The sequence below is a fragment of the Talpa europaea genome (genome assembly GCF_964194135.1).
Source record: "Talpa europaea genome assembly, contig: HAP1_SCAFFOLD_109, whole genome shotgun sequence".
Taxonomy (NCBI): domain Eukaryota; kingdom Metazoa; phylum Chordata; class Mammalia; order Eulipotyphla; family Talpidae; genus Talpa; species Talpa europaea.
In genome coordinates, this window is record NW_028168010.1 from 139883 (window position 1) to 161000 (window position 21118).

Genomic DNA, 21118 nt, shown 5'->3' on the forward strand with positions numbered 1-21118 from the left:
CCTCCCTGACCCCTCCATTCTCAGCACGTTCCTGTGAACACACTCTCCTTGGAACAGATCCCAGGCCAGATTCATCTTCATAGTTATTTATTCTTATTCTATTTATTTGGATAACTTTGATTTTTCAACCATATATACATTTTTTAGGGTTTATAGGTAAAACTCCAAAATATATGTTATCACCCAATATAAATTGATATATCAATATATGATGTTATTCATTTTGATCTTTCAACAAATAAGTTATCTAATTCTCCCTTTTCCTTTCATCCACAAGACTATTTGTCAATCACAAGAGCAGTTTAGCTGTTTTCATATCTTTACAGCCATATATTACCATATGTATCTATGGTAATTTTTATTATCATTTATATTATTTTATTATCAGTTTTATTAGACAAACTTGTATTTACAAGCAATACCTGAAGCATCATTTCATTACCTCAAGAGATGGTCATTTCTTCTAGAAAAATGAATGTTTGAAATTAGATGAAAGACAAGGAAATAGGGCCTCCCTGCTGGCCAGGGGTTAAAGTGTCAGCACTGTGAAGGTATCACCAGCCACTGCGGCACAAATTGGACCCCAGCCAGAGAGCTGACTCACATGAAGCAGCAAACCTTTCCTGTCTCACCCACTTCTCCCCTCAGCTGTGTATATTACTAGATGCACCTGTTCTGCTCCCCACTCTGTCTCTGGTGAATCTCATCACCCCCTCCCCCCACACATAACTCTGGCCGACACCCAATTTCTTGTATATATAAATAAATAAAAATAAATCTTTTAGGGCCTCCCCGGTGGCGCAGCGGTTGAGTGCTGGGTTGCGAAGCTGCCCGGGACCTCTGCGGCGCCGGTTCGATCCCCGGCTGCTCCCCGGCCACCGGAGGAGGGTCCCGCAATGCACGCAGACCTCTCCTGCCGCCCGCTGCTCTCCTCAGCAGTGTACTTCGGTCCTTCTGCCTGCTCTGCTCCCCGCTCTGGCTCTGGTGAATTCTCTCACCCTCCCGTGCTTCTGACTGTACCCAGTGCATGTATAAACAAAAACAAACAAACAAACAAATAAATAAATAAAACATGCCTCTATAAAAAAATAAATAATTTTTTTTAAAAAAGAGCAGGAAATAATGATTTAATTTTATAATTAGTCTGTATGCAGTCACCCAAGTCACAGCAATTCCTTTATATGTGTAATACTTTAACATTACATAACAAGCTATTAACAGAAAACAAACAAGCCAGAAACCTTATAACCTTAAACTTCAAATCAACCATCAACTTTTCTTAGTTATTTGAAGACATAAAAATAAAAAGCATTTCATATAACAGCATGCAAATGACATACCTTTGTAAAGTGTGGGACAAACTATTTCCTAGGCTTTCACTGAAATGAGCATCAAAAGTGTTCAGATTGTATCCACCTCGTTTTTAGGCAATTTGCCTCCTTGAGCCTAAGCAGAGGACAATATTAAAATCCATAAATGATCCTCACTGACAATGTGGTGTAAATGGGGCTCTGGGTCTTTAGGCCTCAAATGGAAACGAAACACCCCCTGTACAATGACTGAGCGTGAGCAGTTGCTTCATGTCATTTCCTGTGGTTTGTTATTGCACTTTCTAGAAAAACAAATGAGTTTACTTTGTCTCAAGATTCTTTCTCTCAGCCTTGAGGAGATGCTCCCTGCTTTCCTGAGCCTCCCCGTCCAGGACCCCACAGCTCTTCATGCTGGACAGGATGGTCTCTGTCCATGTCCCTGACTCGCGGTCATGGCTTTGCATCAATAATCTGTGACTCTTAAATCTGTCCCAAGTCCTGAGTCCCACCCACCTTTTCCCACACACCACTTGGGACATAACCCTGGAAACTATACCGGTCCTAGCCAGCCGAGTCTGCCCTCACAGATTTTCTGACCCACCTGGACAGGCCCCTAGATCCCCTCCTTGGTTTCCCTGCTCCTTTATTCAGTCACCACAGATATTGTCCTGGAAGCTGGGAAAGGTTCCCCCTCCGTGTCCACCAGCTCCTGAGACCCGCCCTCCAGGCAGGTGCCCAACTGCTTGTTCAGACCAGTGGAAAGGAGTCGGGACAGGACGAGACCTCTGGGCATGAAAAAGGGTAACTAATCCAGAGGATCTTTCCCCTCCAACTTGTCAGTGAAGGTCACCCTCCCCCCACAATTCTGAGACCCAAAAGGGGGTACTTTTTGGCTACAGGTCAGAGTTGACCAAAAAGAGGGTGCTTTTCCTGTCATTCTCATCCAGGTGTGTAAGGAGGCCTCCACTGCCTGCTCATCCGTGGACTGTGTCCTCAGATCTTCTTCTGAACTCCTGCCTGGCCAGCTCATAAACTAGAGAACAAAGAAATCCTGGCCGAAGTTGAGAGTGTAAATTTAAAATCTTACGCCACAACTGAGTCAGGAGGGAAAATGCTGGAGACTAAAGTGAGAGACTCACAGCAGCTGCTGGGGAAGCTGCCTCTGTTCTCATGAGACCAAGTGAAACACAAGGACTTTGGGAAACTAATGTAAATCTTTTGTCTCAATTTAAAGCCATAAAACAATAATTTATTTTAAATGCAACCTTAAAACAAATGTTTTCTTATTAAAGAAAATTACCAGGATCCTAAGATTACCAGGGCCCTGTGGGCCAGTTAAAATCCATTAGGGTGTCCCGTATACTCTGGAAAGTTTTGTCCTCATTGTCGTTCAACTCAAAGCATTTTTTAATTTCTTCTTTGATCTCCTCTTTAATCCAATGGTCTTCTTCCCGTAGTGTGGGTTTCAATCTCCATGAAGTGGGCAGGTTCCTTGCTTTCTTTTCATGGTTTCTTTCTTTAAAAAAAAAAAAAAAGATTTATTTTATTTTTACAAGAGATGGGGTACAGGCCAAAGTCGCAGGAAGGTGAGAGGATTCACCAGAGACAGAGCGGGGAGCAGAACAGACAGACAGACTTGCCGCGGACCAGCACAGCGATGGACGATGAGGCCGTCTCAGGGTTGAGAGATTGCGCAGGGTGGTCAGGGATTCGATGAATAAATGACACACAGACACACTTCAAGAGAGTGAAAATCTGAGTGCGTCTTTATTAAGTTAGTGGTCAGTATATATATGTTTTTTCTAAAAGCATCAAAGAGATCAGTTTGCTCATAAATTTAGCTTAATTGACAGGGCAGTGATTTATGTCCGAAGTTACATCTATCCTCATTCCTAATTGGATAGGCTATAAATTCTTTTTACTATTCTATATAATTATTTTCTAACTATCATAATTAATTGTCATGGGTGAATTTATTTTATAATGCAGTTAATATCAAAGGTACTAAAGTTAAGCACATAATAGAAAGATTATTAAACTAACAATTCTATTATAACACAGTGTTTAGTAATGTTTCATTTGCATTAGCCTAATTATTAAATTATGTATGTTTTTTAATTAGCAATCAATGACCAGAAAAAGGAAAGATTTTAGAAAGACAGTTGTAGCAGAATAAAGTTTGTGGGCCTTGAGAAAGCGAGATAAGGTTCCAGGTGGTCAGCATTTCTTTTAATCATCTTTGTGGCAGCTTCTGGTGGTCATTATTTCTTGACAGGCATTCGGCTTCTCTGCATCTTAGGGAGTTTGCTGTTCTCCCCCTGCGCGCATGGTTCCTTGCCCACGCCGGACCTCAGGGACCATGGCAACAGCCATTAGCCCTGAGGGTCACTGCAGGGGGAGGTGCAGCAGGTCCCCCTTTGATTTTAGAACGAAGTTGGTAAGCATACATGTCACACTGGATCGTAGATGGACCTGTGAAGTGAGCGGACACAGAAGGGAATAAACAAACAGAGAAGCAGGACAAGTAGGGAAAGAACAAGGAAGGAGAGAACAAGATGATACCAGTGAGTAGGAGTTAAAGATTGGAGAGTGGAAGCCAGAGAATGGGCAAAGGAAGAGACTGAAGTATCTAGATGAGATTTACTGACAGCAGAGATTTCAGACTGAAGAGATGCAAGGTCATGAGAGAGGTCATTGTCATGCCAGATGCCCAATAGGTGATGTTTAGTAAGATTCCAATGTAGAGAGGAATTATAACGCAAAGGTGTAACACAAATGAAACGAAAGTGAACGTGGCAGCGAGTGGATAATTGCTGCTTAAGCAGCTGAACTTCATCTCCAATGGCAATAACAATTTCTTCCAGGGCATTTATCTTTCTTTCTAACTTGTAATCAATGTCCCGCTGCACAGAGAGTGCCATGGTCACATTTTTGGTAAGGTCATTTACAAAAGAAGCTGTCTTAGTTTCCTGAATTAAAGCAATAGAGGAAGTAGCTAAGGAGGTAACCAGGGAAATTAGAGCAGCAATTCCTAGAATAAGGGTGGCAATAAAACGTTTAGGACGAAGAAGGGCATGTACTTCATCTAAAACTTGCATGGCAGTATTATCATACCAAGGCATATCATGTAAATCAACAGGTAACATAACATAGGGGGGTCTTTTAAGTAAGACCACCACAGGATACATACGAGCAAGAGAGGGGGTGATACAATTAGTAACAATGCAGCCAGAACAATGAATGGAGTAAGAAGTCCCACGCAATTGAATGCGTGTAGCTGAGGCGTTCCCCAGAAGTATAACGAAGGGGTATCCAACGTAGGCACGCACTGGGATCTTATCGGTGTCCTGTCCAGGTTGTTTGAAGTGTACATCATTAATGGCAGTGAAAAGACGAAAAAGTTTAGGCTTTATGACAGAGCTTTCTGTTCAGGGAACCGGGTTATTCAGTCCTGTCAATGGAGGCAAGCTTTCTCATCATTTTCAGAGATTTCTGGAACCCTACGAACAAAGCAGCAGTTTCTCCACATTTTAGTTTAGCTCTATGTCAACTTCCTGGAAGAATTGTACTCAAAGCCACACAAAAGGTTAGCTCTGCTAGAAAAAGAAAAAAAAAATATATATCTATAACATTGTTGTAGAGTCTGGTCAGTCAAAACAAGAAAACTTTGTTGAATCAAGGCAAAATGTAAAAAAACATTTTCAATGTTATGCCAAACAAAACAGTAAAAATCAGGTGTATTTCCAACAGTCTATACAGTCCTTTGTAGAAAGATTTTTACTCTCAAAAGTTTATCATTTTGAATCAATTGAGGCCTTTTGTGTGTGTGTGTGTGTGTGTGTGTGTGTGTAGAAACAAGTCCTGCAGACATTAAACCATTGAAGTATATAATATTGCAAGGCAACAATAATCATTGACAATTTACATACATATCAGGTATTGAAAGATTTTGTTTAAGAAAACCAATGTTAACATTTTTGTACATATTAGAGTTTTTCCATTTTCCCAAGTGACAGTGCTTTCCTTGTAGTGTAACTTTACCAGGTAAACCAGATAGGATAAATTTATCTAATGTCCTTCCCAGGAGGAAAGGGAGAAAGTTTGTGGAGTGTCTCTAAAGCTTTGCTGAGGTTCCACAAAATTTCCTTTAATTGATTAAATGACAGGCTACCAAATTTTACTTTAATTAAATGTTTGGGAAGCTGTGTCATAAATACTAGAAAACAGCAAAAACAACCATATTTAATCTCTATAAAAATTCTAGCCCTAAGTGATAATATTGACAATTAAATCATAACCTTTAATTGTCATCTCAAAAACCTTAGTTCTTTAGACACTAAAAGACATTATGTACCCAACATTATTAACCTAGACAAGGGCCAAGATTATACCCAATGCTAGTGTATAAGTACATGTTTTGAAACAACCCATTAGATTATAACTCAGTTACTATTAACCAAAAATTATTTCAGCTAATGTGTTCCCAAAACACTAAAATAATATAAATCATTTGAGTATACAAAATTTGTTTTCCTAAAATTCCTTTTTCAGATGTTCAACACTTTACTTAGCTTTGTTACTTTTAATTCCTTTAGACCTTTTAATATTTGTTTTAACACTTATCACTTTACTTTTAAGACCATTAAAATATCTATTTTTAATACATTTTTTTTTTTAAACACACATTTCACATTACATTGATTTAGGATTGTCACATCTTTCATTAGCAGTAAGGCATTATAATATAATACTGTCATCTCTTTGAACTAGATGACTTAAATGTGAACACACAAGGTAATATGACATTAGAATTTTTAGCTTTTACAAATAGGTGCAAAAAGTAAACCTGAAAGTTTAGTTGTAGTTTTAGTTTCTGTTATGACTGGAATTCCATTTTGCATGGCTGTTAATAACATAATGGCACATACCTAGGTTTTTACAGGCTGGCTAATAAAGAAGCAATTAGGCAAATCAATAAAAACAAAAAAAATCAGCACCATATAGATACTATGTACATTTTTCACATACATGTGACTCAGTAGGAAAGACAAAAGTACCTTTTATACCAGAAATTTCTTTTGAAATAAACACATTTAAACAAAGTATTAATACTTAACATAACTGTAAGGCATATATGCTTTGAATTATATTATAAAATTTAAACTAGTTTTTGTTTATTAAAAATTGTTTGATCAAGATGTCAAGATTTGTTTTGTGATAATTTATAAAGGCGCCATCTATAATTAGTCCTCCGGAGGTAAAAAACAAAACAAACACAAAGAAAGACAAACAGAAACAGAGATCTCTTGATATACATTTAAAATTTTGGCCATGTGCATATATTTTGAAACATAGTTATTTTATCAATATGTGTGAAGATACTGAGGTTTTTAATGAGTTAACAGCTAAAATCTGTACACAGAATAAGTGTCTAATCTTAATTATTACCAAAGACCTTGGGCTCGAGACCACAGCAGTCATGGCAGTTTTTACTAACTTTTTTGATAAGAAAATATTTTTGGAGTTTACATTTTTAAGAAATGATTTTTTGGCTTTAGGTTGTTAACACATTATGTCACTGGGAACGGCCATATATTAAAACATAAAAGAACACTAATTTTGATAACAGAAGAGGTAAATTTTTACAGTCTGCCTGTAAAATTTGAGGTTTAGAATTTAGCTCAAAAATGTTTGTATTATTACTTTATGTTTTACCAGGTTAGTTTGTTTTAACAAGAAACTTAATGTTTTACAGGTCCCATAAGTAAAATTAAAAGCTTTTATTCAACCAATAAGCATTCTGTATAGCTTGTTAGCAGGTCAAAAGTAACTCAGCAGTTTTTGCCTAAGACAATGTAGATTTTAAAATCAGAGAAACACAGGGAAATGGAACTTTCTGGTAGAATGAACCAAAATAGTTATTTAAGGTGGATAATAGAAAAGTTCAGTCCTCCACAGCAGGAAGGTAGTAGAGACCTGTCAGTGATCCCAACACTGGAGAAAAAGTCCAGGCAGCTGCTTGTTGAGATCAAGAGCAGCCCCCACCAGCCCACTGCAGTGGGTTTATACTATTTTAATAAAAACTTTTTATTCATATTATAGTCATATAGTCTCATACACTCATATTTAACCATTTTTTATCACTTTAACAATTGTGAATGAACTTTGAATTTATAAATGCCTTATTTATCTATTTATTTATTTTTAAAGAAACAAATGGCAAAACTCCACCAGGGGGAACCTAGCCTCCTCCCCAAATAATTAACAGGAAAAGATTGGAGCATTTTTTTGTTTGTTTGTTTGTTTGTTTTATTTAAGATTATGACACATTATTTCTTATTTGTTTTTGAGTTTTTATTTTTATTTCAACAATTTTAGCCAAGTTTGAGCTGGAAATTTGGGCTGGATTTTGGAATGGTCTCATAATTGGGAGCCGATGCCTCTGCAAAGAGGTCAGTATTGGCTCTAGAATTAACTTTTGGCTTTTGAAAAACAGTTTCACTATCCCAATAATCCTGATCACTTTTTCTAATACTGCAGGCTATTTTTTCTTTTACCTTTTGTTTTGCATGTTTCATTTTTGCCTCCAGCCAGGCAAAAACGACCTATTTGTTCAGGCAATTGTTTTATTAATATGGGGCTGTCAGCTGAGTCCTCTTTGATGTTATTTAGGGATACAGACAGCCATAAGTTTTTGAGTTTTTTATTTATTTTCTCTAATTCAGACCCTTGATCTAGTGCCACGGGGGAAGCATTTAAGGGAACTTTCATGAACAAGATTTTTATGTGATGCAGTTGTAGGTTTAGTAACGACTGGGAAAAGAGTGGTGGCTGGGCGGGAGAGCAGAAATTCCTTTAGAGAAACGCTGTATAGAAGGTTGATCAGGATGATATACTGCCGAAATTCCAGAGGAGGAACCGTCAGTAAAAACAACGGCAGCTCCATGCAGAGGCTGTGAGGAAATAATTCTTGGAAAAGTAAAAGCAGTTTCCGTCGCAAATTTTAAAATAGGGTGCTGTGGCAGGTGGAATTTGACCTGACCAGGAAAATTGAGCAAGGCTATGCCCCAGTCATCGTCATTTTGAAGCAGAAATTCAAACTGTGTTTTAGTATATGGGACAGTAATAGTGGCAGGAAGCCTGGCAAACAATTCTTTAGAACATGTCAGCCCTTTCATTATGAGAAATGCACACATAGATGTATAAGATGTGACCATTTTTGTTTGATTGTGTGCCAAATAAGTAATTCCCATGGTGATGAATAATCAATTTGAGAAACTCTAGCTTCAGAAAGTTTTTGTTCAACCAAATGCAGTTTTGAAATGGCCTCGGGCGTCAAGGACCGAGGTGATTTAGGGTTAGGATCTCCTTGTAAAATCTGGAAAAGAGGGTGTAAATCACCTGTAGTAATTTTAAGATAAGGACGAATCCAATTAATGTTTCCAAGCAATTTCTGAAAATCATTTAATGTGGAAAGTTTATCAAGGCGGATTTGAAGATTTTTGAGTCATGATGAAATCATCATGAATGGTTTTTCCCAGATAGTTAAGTGGTCTCTCACACTGAATTTTGTCAGGAGCAATGACAAGACCAAAGGAGGTTAGGTCAGTAATTAAACATTGTAAAAGCGTTTCCACACCTTCCTTAGAGGAGTGGCTCAGGAGAATGTCATCCATGTAATGAATGATATATGCATCAGGAAATTTATGTCTGGTAGCTTGTAAAGCCTGATCAACAAATTTTTGACATAAGGTAGGAGAATTTTTCATGCCTTGAGGCAGGACTTTCCATTGAAAGCGTTGCCAGGGTTGGCTAAAATTAGCGGATGGAACACTAAAGGCAAACCGAGGAGAATCATCAGGGTGTAGTTTAATGGTGAAAAAGCAGTCCTGCAAATCAATAATTATGATATGATTTTGTTTTGGAACAGCTACAGGGGAGGGGAGGCCTGGTTGAAGGGCTCCCATTTCATGCATAGTGTCATTAATTGAGCGGAGGTCCTGAAGAAGCCTCCATTTTCCTGACTTCTTTTTAATTACAAAGACAGGAGTATTCCACGGACTGTTAGAGGGCTCTAAATGTCCTTTTTGTAATTGGTCAGAGACAATGTCATGTATAGCCTGGATTTTGTCAGATGTAAGGGGCCATTGAGGTATCCAGACAGGATCATTGTTTTTCCAAGCGATTTTATCAGCAAATAAATTTTCCTCAATGGCCCCTAAGAAAAAGCCTGTTCATCAATTAAATCAGGAGCGGTGAGAGTTAACCCCATAGATTCCATCACATCACGGCCCCATAACGAAAAGGGCAAGGAAGGAATCACATATGGCTGAAAGAGACCAGAATGCTCATTCATTTGCCAATGTAAAACCTGAGAGCTTTGAGCTACATTGTTTGCCATGCCTAAACCAATTAAAGTAGATGAGGAATTAGTAATGGGCCATGACGAGGGCCAGTCTTTGCCAGCTATGCATGACCTGTCAGCACCAGTGTCCAATAATCCCGTGAAGGGGTGTCCATTAACATATATTGTCTGTAAAGGTCTCTGTTTTGTAATGGGCTGTGTCCAAGCCACGACCTCGGTGGAGCCGAAACCACCGTCTCCCCGTTTGTCTTTTAAAACTGGGTTTGGGAGTTTGACATAATTTAAAATTAGAATTTGAGCTATTCTTTGATCTTTGTGAATTTGAATAGTTTCCTTTAACGGACGGATCATAACTTTGACTCGGCCTGTGAAATCCGCATCAACAATACCTGGCAACACCTCAAAATTCTTTTTGTAATTTGAACTCCGACCAATTATTAGTCCGACCGAGCCAGCCGGCAGCGGTCCCTTTAAATAAGTTTCAACTAATTGTACATCTTCTGTGGAAGACAATAAAACATCCTTGATGGCAGCTAGATCCAAACCAGCACTGCCCGGGGTGCCCCGGGGGAGGTCATAAACTGACACTTGGGAAGGGGAATTGGGCTTAGGGGGTTGTTGATGAGACCCTCTTTCTTTTACGGGGCTGAGGGCTTGCCCCTCTGGAAGTTTTTTGAGTCAATTGACTGTTTAGAATTAGGGGTTAATTTATGGCCATCCTTATGCCATTTAGAACGACATTCGTTGGCCCAATGAGTACCTTTTTTGCAACGAGGGCATGGGCCTGGTGGGATAGGGCGTTTAAGTTCAGCAATTACTTGGGCTTTGTTTGGGCAATTTTTGGAGGTGTGGTTTGGCTGGCCGCAGCTAAAGCATGAAACCTGATTGTTACGCCGCCCATGAGGCATTGACTGAACAAAAGCGGCGAAAGGTTGTCCTTTCATTGCTGCAGCATATGCAATGCCTTGAACAACCGCTGGGGAAGCATCTAAGCAAACTTTAATGTAATCTTGAAGTGTACCAGTTTTTCTTATGGGTCTAATTAATTCTTTACAAAGGGAATTAGCATTTTCCCATGCAAGTTGTTTAAACAACAAATCCCGTGCTTCAGAGGATGGAAGAACCTTATCCAGAGCAGTTTCTAATCTAGCCACAAAATCCTGGTACATTTCATCCTGGCGTTGGTGTATATCAGTGAGATTAGTGGGTTTGTGCTCAGGTGAAGGTAAATTTTTCCATGAGGCAACTGCTAGTTTATTAACTTCAACTAGGACATCTTTTGGAAGGGCAGCCTGTCTGCGTACATCAGTATATTTGTCTGTTCCCATGAACATGGAAAGAGAAATTTTCTCAGCCTTGACCATATCATCATGTTCCTTAAGGAAGGCATGTACTTGGTCCTCATATTCCATGCGAAATAATATATACATTCCTGAAGGAAGAACAGCCTTGGCAAGATTAAGCCAGTCATAAGGGGTCATCCAAGTGGCCGATAACATGTCAATAATTTGATAAGTATAAGGGGAGTTATGTCCTGTAGTCTGAACAGCTGATTGTAATTCTTTAAGAGTTTTTATAGGGATGGCCTCCCATGCAGGGCCATCGTCATGGCGAGTCAAGACCGGAGGTCCAGTCACGGGAAAGGCAAATGAAAAATCTCCTGTTTTACTGGCCTCTCTTGCTGATCCCAGAATGCCACCTAGGGGTCCTTGAAGGACACAATCATGGGGAAGATTTTTAAGTAATGCAGTTTTGGGCTTAGTAACGATTGGAAAAAGAGTGGCAACTGGGCGGGAGGGTTTGTCATTTTTGAAAGTTAATTTATCTAGCATTTCAGCATATTCATGATCATTAGGCTCATCCTCTGCATGGGAAAGGGATTCTTTTAATATAGGAGCAGAGGCTTGAGCGAGTAATGGTGTTATTTCTAGGTTTTTGTTGTTTTTAGGATTATCCTGAACCTTTTCCTGTTTACTCTCCCACAATTCTGCCTCAGTGTCATCAATCAATAAGTCTCTAATTTGTACCCACAAGGACAAAGTCTGTGCGGGGACTTGAGATGGCCCATGAAGGCCAAAAAATTCTTTTACTTCTTTTCCTACCTTTTTCCAAGTTTCCAGTGACAGACTGCCTTCTTCTGGAAACCATGGGCATACCCGCATTATGAATTCATAAAGTTGTAACAAAGCCTTTTTATTTACTTTAATTCCGCGTGCTTCAATCATATTTTTCAGTATAGAAAGAAAAAGATCTCTGTTTTTGGTCTGTTGTTGACCCATGACCTCGTGGTGCTTTGTTCACTCAGACAAGATCTTTATTTCAACTGTGCTGTCCGGCCCGTGTCCCTCGCGGGAACTTGCGGAGGCGTCTTAGCTAAGGTCTGTCCGTATAAACCCCGGACCAGGCTGCTCCAAGGAGCAGATGACCGTTATGCCTTATGACGTCCTCCACGGGAACCGCGGGTGCAGCCCACTCAGACTCCGTAGCCCTAAGGCCGTGGAGCCGTATTCATGCACTCTCACACACACTCAGCACCACGAGTATGTTTTCAAGTTTAGAAAAACTTCTCACTGTCTCAAACTGATCACCCTTTATCAGCGAGCTCCGGACGCCCCAGTGAGGATTCTATCCCTGACTGTCTAAAAAAGAAGGGTATTTTAGGAGAAATTCACTCACACACTCACACAAGAAGGAGATAGCTTACCCAACGCAACCTCTTCGTTACTTACCTCTCCTTTGGGTGAGAACAATGAAATGAAGGTCAGGCCCCACCTTCGGGCGCCACCTGCCGCGGACCAGCACAGCGATGGACGATGAGGCCGTCTCAGGGTTGAGAGATTGCGCAGGGTGGTCAGGGATTCGATGAATAAATGACACACAGACACACTTCAAGAGAGTGAAAATCTGAGTGCGTCTTTATTAAGTTAGTGGTCAGTATATATATGTTTTTTCTAAAAGCATCAAAGAGATCAGTTTGCTCATAAATTTAGCTTAATTGACAGGGCAGTGATTTATGTCCGAAGTTACATCTATCCTCATTCCTAATTGGATAGGCTATAAATTCTTTTTACTATTCTATATAATTATTTTCTAACTATCATAATTAATTGTCATGGGTGAATTTATTTTATAATGCAGTTAATATCAAAGGTACTAAAGTTAAGCACATAATAGAAAGATTATTAAACTAACAATTCTATTATAACACAGTGTTTAGTAATGTTTCATTTGCATTAGCCTAATTATTAAATTATGTATGTTTTTTAATTAGCAATCAATGACCAGAAAAAGGAAAGATTTTAGAAAGACAGTTGTAGCAGAATAAAGTTTGTGGGCCTTGAGAAAGCGAGATAAGGTTCCAGGTGGTCAGCATTTCTTTTAATCATCTTTGTGGCAGCTTCTGGTGGTCATTATTTCTTGACAGGCATTCGGCTTCTCTGCATCTTAGGGAGTTTGCTGTTCTCCCCCTGCGCGCATGGTTCCTTGCCCACGCCGGACCTCAGGGACCATGGCAACAGCCATTAGCCCTGAGGGTCACTGCAGGGGGAGGTGCAGCACAGACTGAAAGTACTGCTGAGGGGAGCAGCAGGAGAGACAGGAGAGGTCTGCCTCACGATGTGGGAATCTCCCTGGCCTGCCGGCAATTGACCCTCGCTGCAGAGGCTGAGGCAGATTCACAGCTCTGTGCTCAACCAGCTGTACCACCGGAGAGGCTCCTCTTTTCATAGTTTATTTCTGGTTGATACCTTTATGATCAGAGAAGATAGTTGGAATGATTTTTATCTTAATGTATCTGTTGATGCTTGTCTTGTAGCCAGTATGTGATCGATTCTGAAGAATGATCTGTGCACACTTGAGAAAAATGTGTGCTTGGATATTTTTTTGGGTGCAGAATCCTATAGATATCTGTTAAACCCATAAGGTCTAGGTCTTTATTTAGGGCTCTAGTGTCCTTGCTCATTTTTTGTCTCTTCAATATGTCCATTGATGAGAGAGGGATGTTGAAGTCTCTATATATGCATTTTCTGTAATGTCTGTTTTCAGAGCTGGTAGTAATTGTCTTATATATGTTGGTTCTCCTTCATTTGGTGAGTATATCTTCACCCCCATGTTTATGGCAGCACTTTTTATAATAGGGGCTTGGGTTTGGAAACAACCCAAATGCCCAAATAGATGACTGGATCAAGAAGATGTGTTATATATACACAATGGAATACTATTCAGCAACCAAAAAAGATAAACTCATGCCATTCACAGCAACATGGATGAAATTAGAAGGAATTATGCTCAGTGAAATAAATCAGAAGGAAAAAGAAAAACATTGCATGGTTTCACTTATAGGAAGAATAAAGGGTAACCAAATAAGGGATCAGAGAAAAAATGATAACAATGAAAAAAAAAAAAAACAAACAAACAGGCGACTATAAGTCAGAGACATTCTGCAGGGGAGGGGAGGGCGAGGGATCAAAACAAGGGTGTGAAGAGCAGAAGGGACTATGGTGATGGTGCATAGGTGAATTGTTGGTGGGAGTTTTATTGGGACCACACCTGAGAAAAGAAAGCAAACATTGTACAAAAATGAACAATGATGTAATATATATATATATATATATATAATTTTTTTAAAGACCACTGGGGTAGGGACCTCCCTGGTGGCAAAAGGGTTAAAGTCTCAGCACTATCAAGCTATCAGCCACTGTAGCATGAGTTCAATCCCCAGTCAGGGAGCTGACCCACATGGCACAGCAGACTTCTCCTGTCTCGCTTGCTGCTCCCCTTAAGCAGTGTGTTTCAGTAGATCTGCCTATTCTGCTCCCCACTCTGCCATGGGTGAATCCTCTCACCCCCCACACCTCTGGCCTACACCACAATTCTTGTATGCATGAATAAAATTTTAAAAAAAACAACAACACTACAGTGACTGTAGGCAGCAAAGTCTCAGGGTAGGCTGTGTGCTGTAGAGTAGAAACTCCTGGAGTCTTTTGAGGCGGGAAGTTGTCCTCTCTTGCACCACTTTCTATTTATACTCTGACTGTCCATCTTAACCACAGGCCCAGGGCTCTGCTACTCCTGATCTCACTCATCATCTTGGAGGCCGTCCCGTATCCTAGACCTAAATAAAATCCTCAAGTCAGTAAAAACTGCTTAAAGTTAAATTAATAAAAGTTCTCCATGCTTCCACAAATAAAAAACAATTCAAAATTTAGTAGTTTAATTAAAAACATATTTGCCTTAAAGTTATGATGTTGAGAATTAGTACTTGATTCTGTGTTTAAATGTGATTACTTAAAAAAAAAAAAGCTCATGGTATTCAGCAAAAAAAAAAAAGTGATTAACCTGCTCTATGTCGACAAAGATAAATTTGCTTTTTGATGTTAATACCAAAACTTCTCTTTATGAAATTATATTCCAAAAGACAAATCCACTTATCATTACGTAAAGTTGTATTGAGTTATAAAAATTTGTTAAATATCTAAAATTATTTTATTTAAAATTACTAAAATTTCAGGTTTACATTTTGCTCCTTATTTTAAAGAAGCTGAAATTTTAATGTCATGTAACTGAAAGGACAAAACTTAAACCATGTGTTTAAGTGTAAGACATTCAGTGCAAAGGGATGATAGTACAATCATTGCTTCAATATTTTACATTCTAGAAAAAAAAAAACTAGGGTGTTATAAATTTCAACAGAGGTAAAGTAAAATGTGTGTTTTTAAAAAAAGGTTTATTTTTTTTCCAATGAATTACGATATAATTAAAAGTCTGCTTTAAATATTTTTTTAGAGAGGGGACACCACACCTCTGCTCAATTAGGAGAAACATTTTTATAGTCCAGATCTCTTTTATTTCTTTTTGCACACCTATCATGCCATGAATTCATAGGGAATAGGTTCTAGCAGCTCAGGCTCCTTCCCACAGGTTCTCACAAAGTGTGCTTCTCCAGGTGGCGCAAGCACCCTTCTCTTTGGCTTCCTTTTTCTTCTGATCATTTTCTTTCACCCGTTTCAAGAAGCTATCTCGGCTCTTAGAGTGCTTAATGTGCTCTGTACGAACATTAATTCTCTTTGCAAGAATCTTGCCCTTTACTTGCTTGTTTACAACAATGCCAACTGCATGCTGGGCAACATTATAGACTCTTCCGGTTTTGCCATGGTAACACCTGTGGGGCATTCCTTTCTGAACAGTGCCCATCCCCTTGATGTCTACAATTATCATCTTTCTTACAGATTCGCATGTATGGGGCCAGAGGAACAACTCCATGTTTTCTAAAAGGCCTAGAGAACATATAGTGGGTCCCTGTTCTCTTTCCCTTTGTGTTAGTCATTTTGGCGACTTACTGAGAGATGACGGTTCAGGCTGAAAAGCTAAAAAAGGGTTTACTATCAAATTAAAACTCATTATCTTTGAAATAAAGTCCCATAAAACAGAAAAGCAAAAGAAAATATTTAAAGTTAAAGGCATCCTAAAAAAAATGTTATGTGGTCCTCTAACTCACTATAATAGCAATTAAATTAAACTTTAATATTTCTAGTGTGCTTATTGATACCAAACTTAAATTTCTGATTTGCAAGAAGAACTAAAGTATTCTTGGACTGTCTTTACTAATTTTTAATAATCTGGTCAGCATTGCTAAGCCTTGTCAGAAAAATAAGATCTGCTCTGGAAAATCTTTGTCACTCCAGGTAATTAAATATGTTATAAAAATCTGTACATTTCTTAATCCTATGCAGACTGCCATAATATCAAATATTCTAAAATAGTAAAGATTTTCTTTGAAAGTCTTGAAAGGACACCTAAGACATCTGATAAAGTAGTTTTTCTTGTGAAAAACAAATTGGATCAATTTGAGTGTATTAAAACCAGTAAAGAAACATTTATTACCATTTAAAAAATGGTTACATGGGCCTCCCCAGTGGCGCAGCATGTTGAGCGCAGCACTATGAAGCTGGCCGCAGCCTCACCAGTGTGAGTTCGATTCCCCACTGGCCAGGGAGATACCCATATGGCGTGGCAGACCTCTCTTTTCTCACCCGCTGCTTCCCTCAGCAGTGTTTTCGGTCCGTCTGCCTGTTCTGCTCTCCTTTCACCTGCCCATGCCTCTGGCCTATACCCCAAGTTCTTGTATAAATAAATATTTTTGAAAAAAATGGTTACACATTTTCAGCATAAAAATATCCGAATATGAGTGATTCTAGAATTTATGAGTTCTTAAAACTTCATACTTTCTGGTGGGTGGTCCCTAGAACTGGCCTTAAAGCAGCGACCAAGTGATCACCTGCCTCCTTCAGGGAACACAAAACAATTGTTAATTTTGATTTTTACTTTATTATAATTAGTCTTTTTCCTGGTCCCTTATTTAGGTTTTCTAAATTCCTGCTATGAGTGAGACCATCTGTTATTTTTCTTTTTCTTTCTGGCTTATTTTGCTGAGCATGATCCCTTTCCAGCTCCATCCATGTTGCTGCAAATTGCATGAGTTTATCTTTCTGATTGCTGAGTAATATTCCATTGTGTATATGTACCACATCTTCTTGATCCAGTCATCTATTTTTGGGCATTTGGGTTGTTTCCATAAATCAACGAGCAACTATAAACCAGAGACACACTACAGCGGGGGAGGTGAGGAGGGAGTACAATCAAAATAAGGGGTGGTGGGAATTGTAAGGGGACTATAACCAAGATGAAAATGCATACATTGTGCAAAAATGAAAAATGATATAAAAACATATAAGATTAAAATAATAATAATAATAATAATAATAATAATAAATGCTACTTTAAAAACAATTGTTAAGCCCTTCAATAATAACAAATGGAGCAAGGTTACTCAGGAGCCTGATAAAAATCCTGCATTATTTCAGGCTAGACTTGCTGAGGCCATAAAAAATATATACTAATCTGGCCCCAGGGACTGTAAAAAATGAAGCCATTCTAGCAGCCCCTTCATTAGCCAGTCTTGCCCTGGATCAAGAGCCTCAAACCTCTTTCTCACACTTTTGGGTATAAACTTCAAGGCCAATAGTAACAGGGAGACCAGGCAGACTAAAAAAGGAGAGGAAGAAAGAATCAGTATGTTGGCAGCCATTGGCAGTACCGCCACCTTAAACACCCCAGACCCCATGTGTGCCCAGGGTGCTCGGGACCTCACCCGCTTAAAGAGCCTGAAGCAACCAGGACATTTCAGCCACAAGTGTCCAAAGAGACCTCCCCAGGGCCATGCCTTCTGTGCCATCACACAGGGCTTTGGAAGAGGCTCTCTCTACAGAGGTCAGACTGGAGGACAAATGGACCATAAGCTGCCTCTGGCTGTGAAGACCCCAGTGCAGGAGGAAAAGACCTTCTCTAAAGGAGCCCAGAGGTGAGACAGGCTCCCCCACATACTATCTCTCAGGACAAGCCTCGGCTTGACTCCAATGAGCCCCGTGAGAAATCAGCTTTAATTCCGAATACATGGAAGATAAGATTTAGCACATCTGGAATCTATGTTACTTTCCTGGGGTACATTTCCCTCCACCCCACCCCCCATGGACCCTTGCCTGGACCCTAGGGAAGCCTGCAGTGTGCGCAGCTGCTGTGTTCTCTCCTCCAGGGTCCACATGCTACGCCTTTATCCTGGGCTTGAAGGATTTAACCGCATCTGTGAGATTGAAAGGTCAACCGAGGTTTGGGCAGTTTCTACTCCAACCGTGTCGATCTCCCTCTCAGAGGTTGCCTTGCTCCTGGCTTTTACCCCAAATTTCCAAATGTCTCTTCATAAAGTCCCACCCTCAATATCTCAATCCAGTAGGATTTTTGCTTTTGACAGCCTGAGCTTTGCGGGAATGGACAAGTCATCAGTGAAAGGTGGAAACTCACCGATTTCACCAGGATCACTCTGTCTCTTTCAAGGCAAAAATACCTCTTGGTGTTGTGGCTTGGTATTGTGGTATTGTGGCTTTTCTAGCAGTTTTCTTGAGGCCCCCACACCTGGGCACAGTTTGTATTCAGATTTGGTTTCAACCCTTCTGCTCTCTCAGGTTTGTATTTCCCCTGGAATGTCTGGCTGCTCTGCTCTGCCCCTGAGACACTGGGCTGCAGTGTCTGTGGGAGAGGAGAGCACCCTGGGGTGAGAAGGCTGCACATTGCTGTTTCTACTCATTGCAGGAGCTCTTCAAGATGAAATTTCTTCCCATATTTCTGCTGTGTTGGTTTATTTTTCTGGTTACTTCAAATATTTATTTTTATACTTTTGTTCAATTGTAATTATTTTCTGTCAAAGACTTGCTCAAACTATTGTTTTGTACTTTCACATATCGATTTTCAAAATGTATTTCATACAAGGTTGTTCATTTTTGTGCAGTTTCTTCCCTCAGGTGTAGTCCCCATAGCTCTCCCACCACCCCAGCATCTGGGAATGCTCACCATAGCCGTGTGCTCTTCCTTCCCCTGTTTTGAAGCCCTCCTTACCCTCCCCTGCTATATGACTCTGGTCTATAGTCAGCTTGCAACTTTTGTCTTGTTCTTGATGTTTTGTTCAGTTTCTCTACATGCCACATGTAAGTGAAGCCATCCTACATTTATCTTTGTCCTTTCCACTTATTGTGCCTAGCATAATCCCTTCCAGTGTCTTCCCTTTTGCCTCAAATAACATGAGTTTGTCATTTTTGATTGCTGAGTAGTATTCACTGGTGCATATATACCACACCTTTTTTATCCATTCTTCTGCTTGGGGTATTTGGATTGTTTCCATATCTTGACCATTATAAATAGTGATGCAACAAACATAGGAGTGCAGGTTTCCTTTTACATTAGTGTGTCCTGGGTATTAGTGTAAATTCCTAAGAGTGGAATTGCTGGATCATATGGCAGATCCATTTTTAGTGTTTGGAGGAAACTCCCCACAGCCTCCATAGTGGCTGCACCAGTTTATATTCCCACACTTGCTGAACCTCTCTACCCTGCCATCAGCAGTCCCACCTGACAGAGGATTTGGGGGAGAAGGTCACAGTCCATGATTTAATTGTGTGAAACTAATGTGCATCCAGGCCTTAGGATCCCTGCTTAAGTTCTCAAACTGACATGAGACTGGACCAGGGACTGGGAAGCACCAAACCCACTCAGGAACCACTGAGCGTGCACAGCCAGCATGACAATGGAGGACAATCCCTCTGGCCTCGCTAGTTTGGAGGCAGCACCTGCAGACTGAGGATGTCCCTGCATTATCTAAGTCATCAGAAATACAGTCAAGTTTGAAAGGAGCCCTGGAAGTGGTTAGCTCACATCTGAACTGTCTCTGCATTTGTCTCATCTTCCCCAAACCATGAAATCACATGTGTCTCATCAATCTGACAGATGCTTGTGGGCTCTGATAGTGAGAAGCCCCATTACTCATGGGTGCTGGGCCTCTTGAATAGGGATCCCTCCACCTCTGAGGAGCACAGGCATTTTGAGAAGTGACTGCATAATCCCATGGGTCAGGAGCCTAATGAATACTGTAGCACCAGGAAGGCACAGAGCAGTTTCTCTATGACCCAGACAGATGGGTAGAGGAGGAGTCTAGAGCCCTCAGCGGCTTCCTCAGGCTTTTACTGATCTTTCTACATCATTTGCAGTGAGGTGTGCAGGTGCAGGGCTGGCAGGGGAGCCTGGGGGCCAGAAAGCTGGTAGGTGTCCCAGCCTCTGGTGAATCTTTACTGTTTCTGGGCTCTCTGGCATTCTCTTGTGGTCTCTCGGCTGGTCTCTACTGCCCTCTGCTGCATGGTCCTCTGTGACGCTGCCTTTATATGCTCAGTCTCAGCTCAGGCACTCATGCATGCCTGCACCACATTCCAGGTGCCACCATCAGGCACGCGTGTAAGCCCACAGGTGTGGATCACGGATGCTAATGGCAGGAGGGCGGGAAAAACCTGATCCCTCCCATTCACCCTACAATCTACCCCCTCGGGTTTTCTCCGTACAATCTACACAATAGTTTCCCTCTGGTGAATATGAGCACTGCAGCCATGATCCACAAAAGTAAACAATACAACTGAATATAGGAATGCAACTAAGCCCAGGGAGGGCACCAACCAAGGGGCAACAAGACAAGATTATTGTCGTCAGCAGATGATCCACCAATTCTGCTGCCGAACGTTGCTGCAGACAGGACAGCTGATGAAGTTCTCTACCATTAAAGCAGACTCAGAGTCTAAATGATTTTGCAGCAGGGGAGGCAGGGGAGAGCCATCGAGAGCAGCTCTGCCTCTCACTCTCCAGCCCAAGCTTTATGGAAGATATGAACAAAGGATCAAGAAAATAGCACACAATTGTGTTTGTGCTTATACAGATCAATAAGGTACTGCTGAAAACAAGTTTCCCTGGTTAGCAGGGAACATGCACACACCCCAGCACGTCCTCAGAGAACAGGAGTCAGTTCCGGAGAGAAGGAATCAGTCATGGGAAGTTCCATTTACAGCACTTCTGA

At 40.4% G+C, this 21118-nt stretch overlaps 1 pseudogene across 1 annotated transcript; it reads right to left on the bottom strand.

Moving 5' to 3' along the window:
- Positions 1-15386: 15386 nt before the first annotated feature.
- On the bottom strand, positions 15387-16000 carry LOC311188012 (large ribosomal subunit protein eL21-like; annotated as a pseudogene). The gene has a single exon. The product of its transcript is annotated as a large ribosomal subunit protein eL21-like (transcript).
- Positions 16001-21118: the final 5118 nt, after the last annotated feature.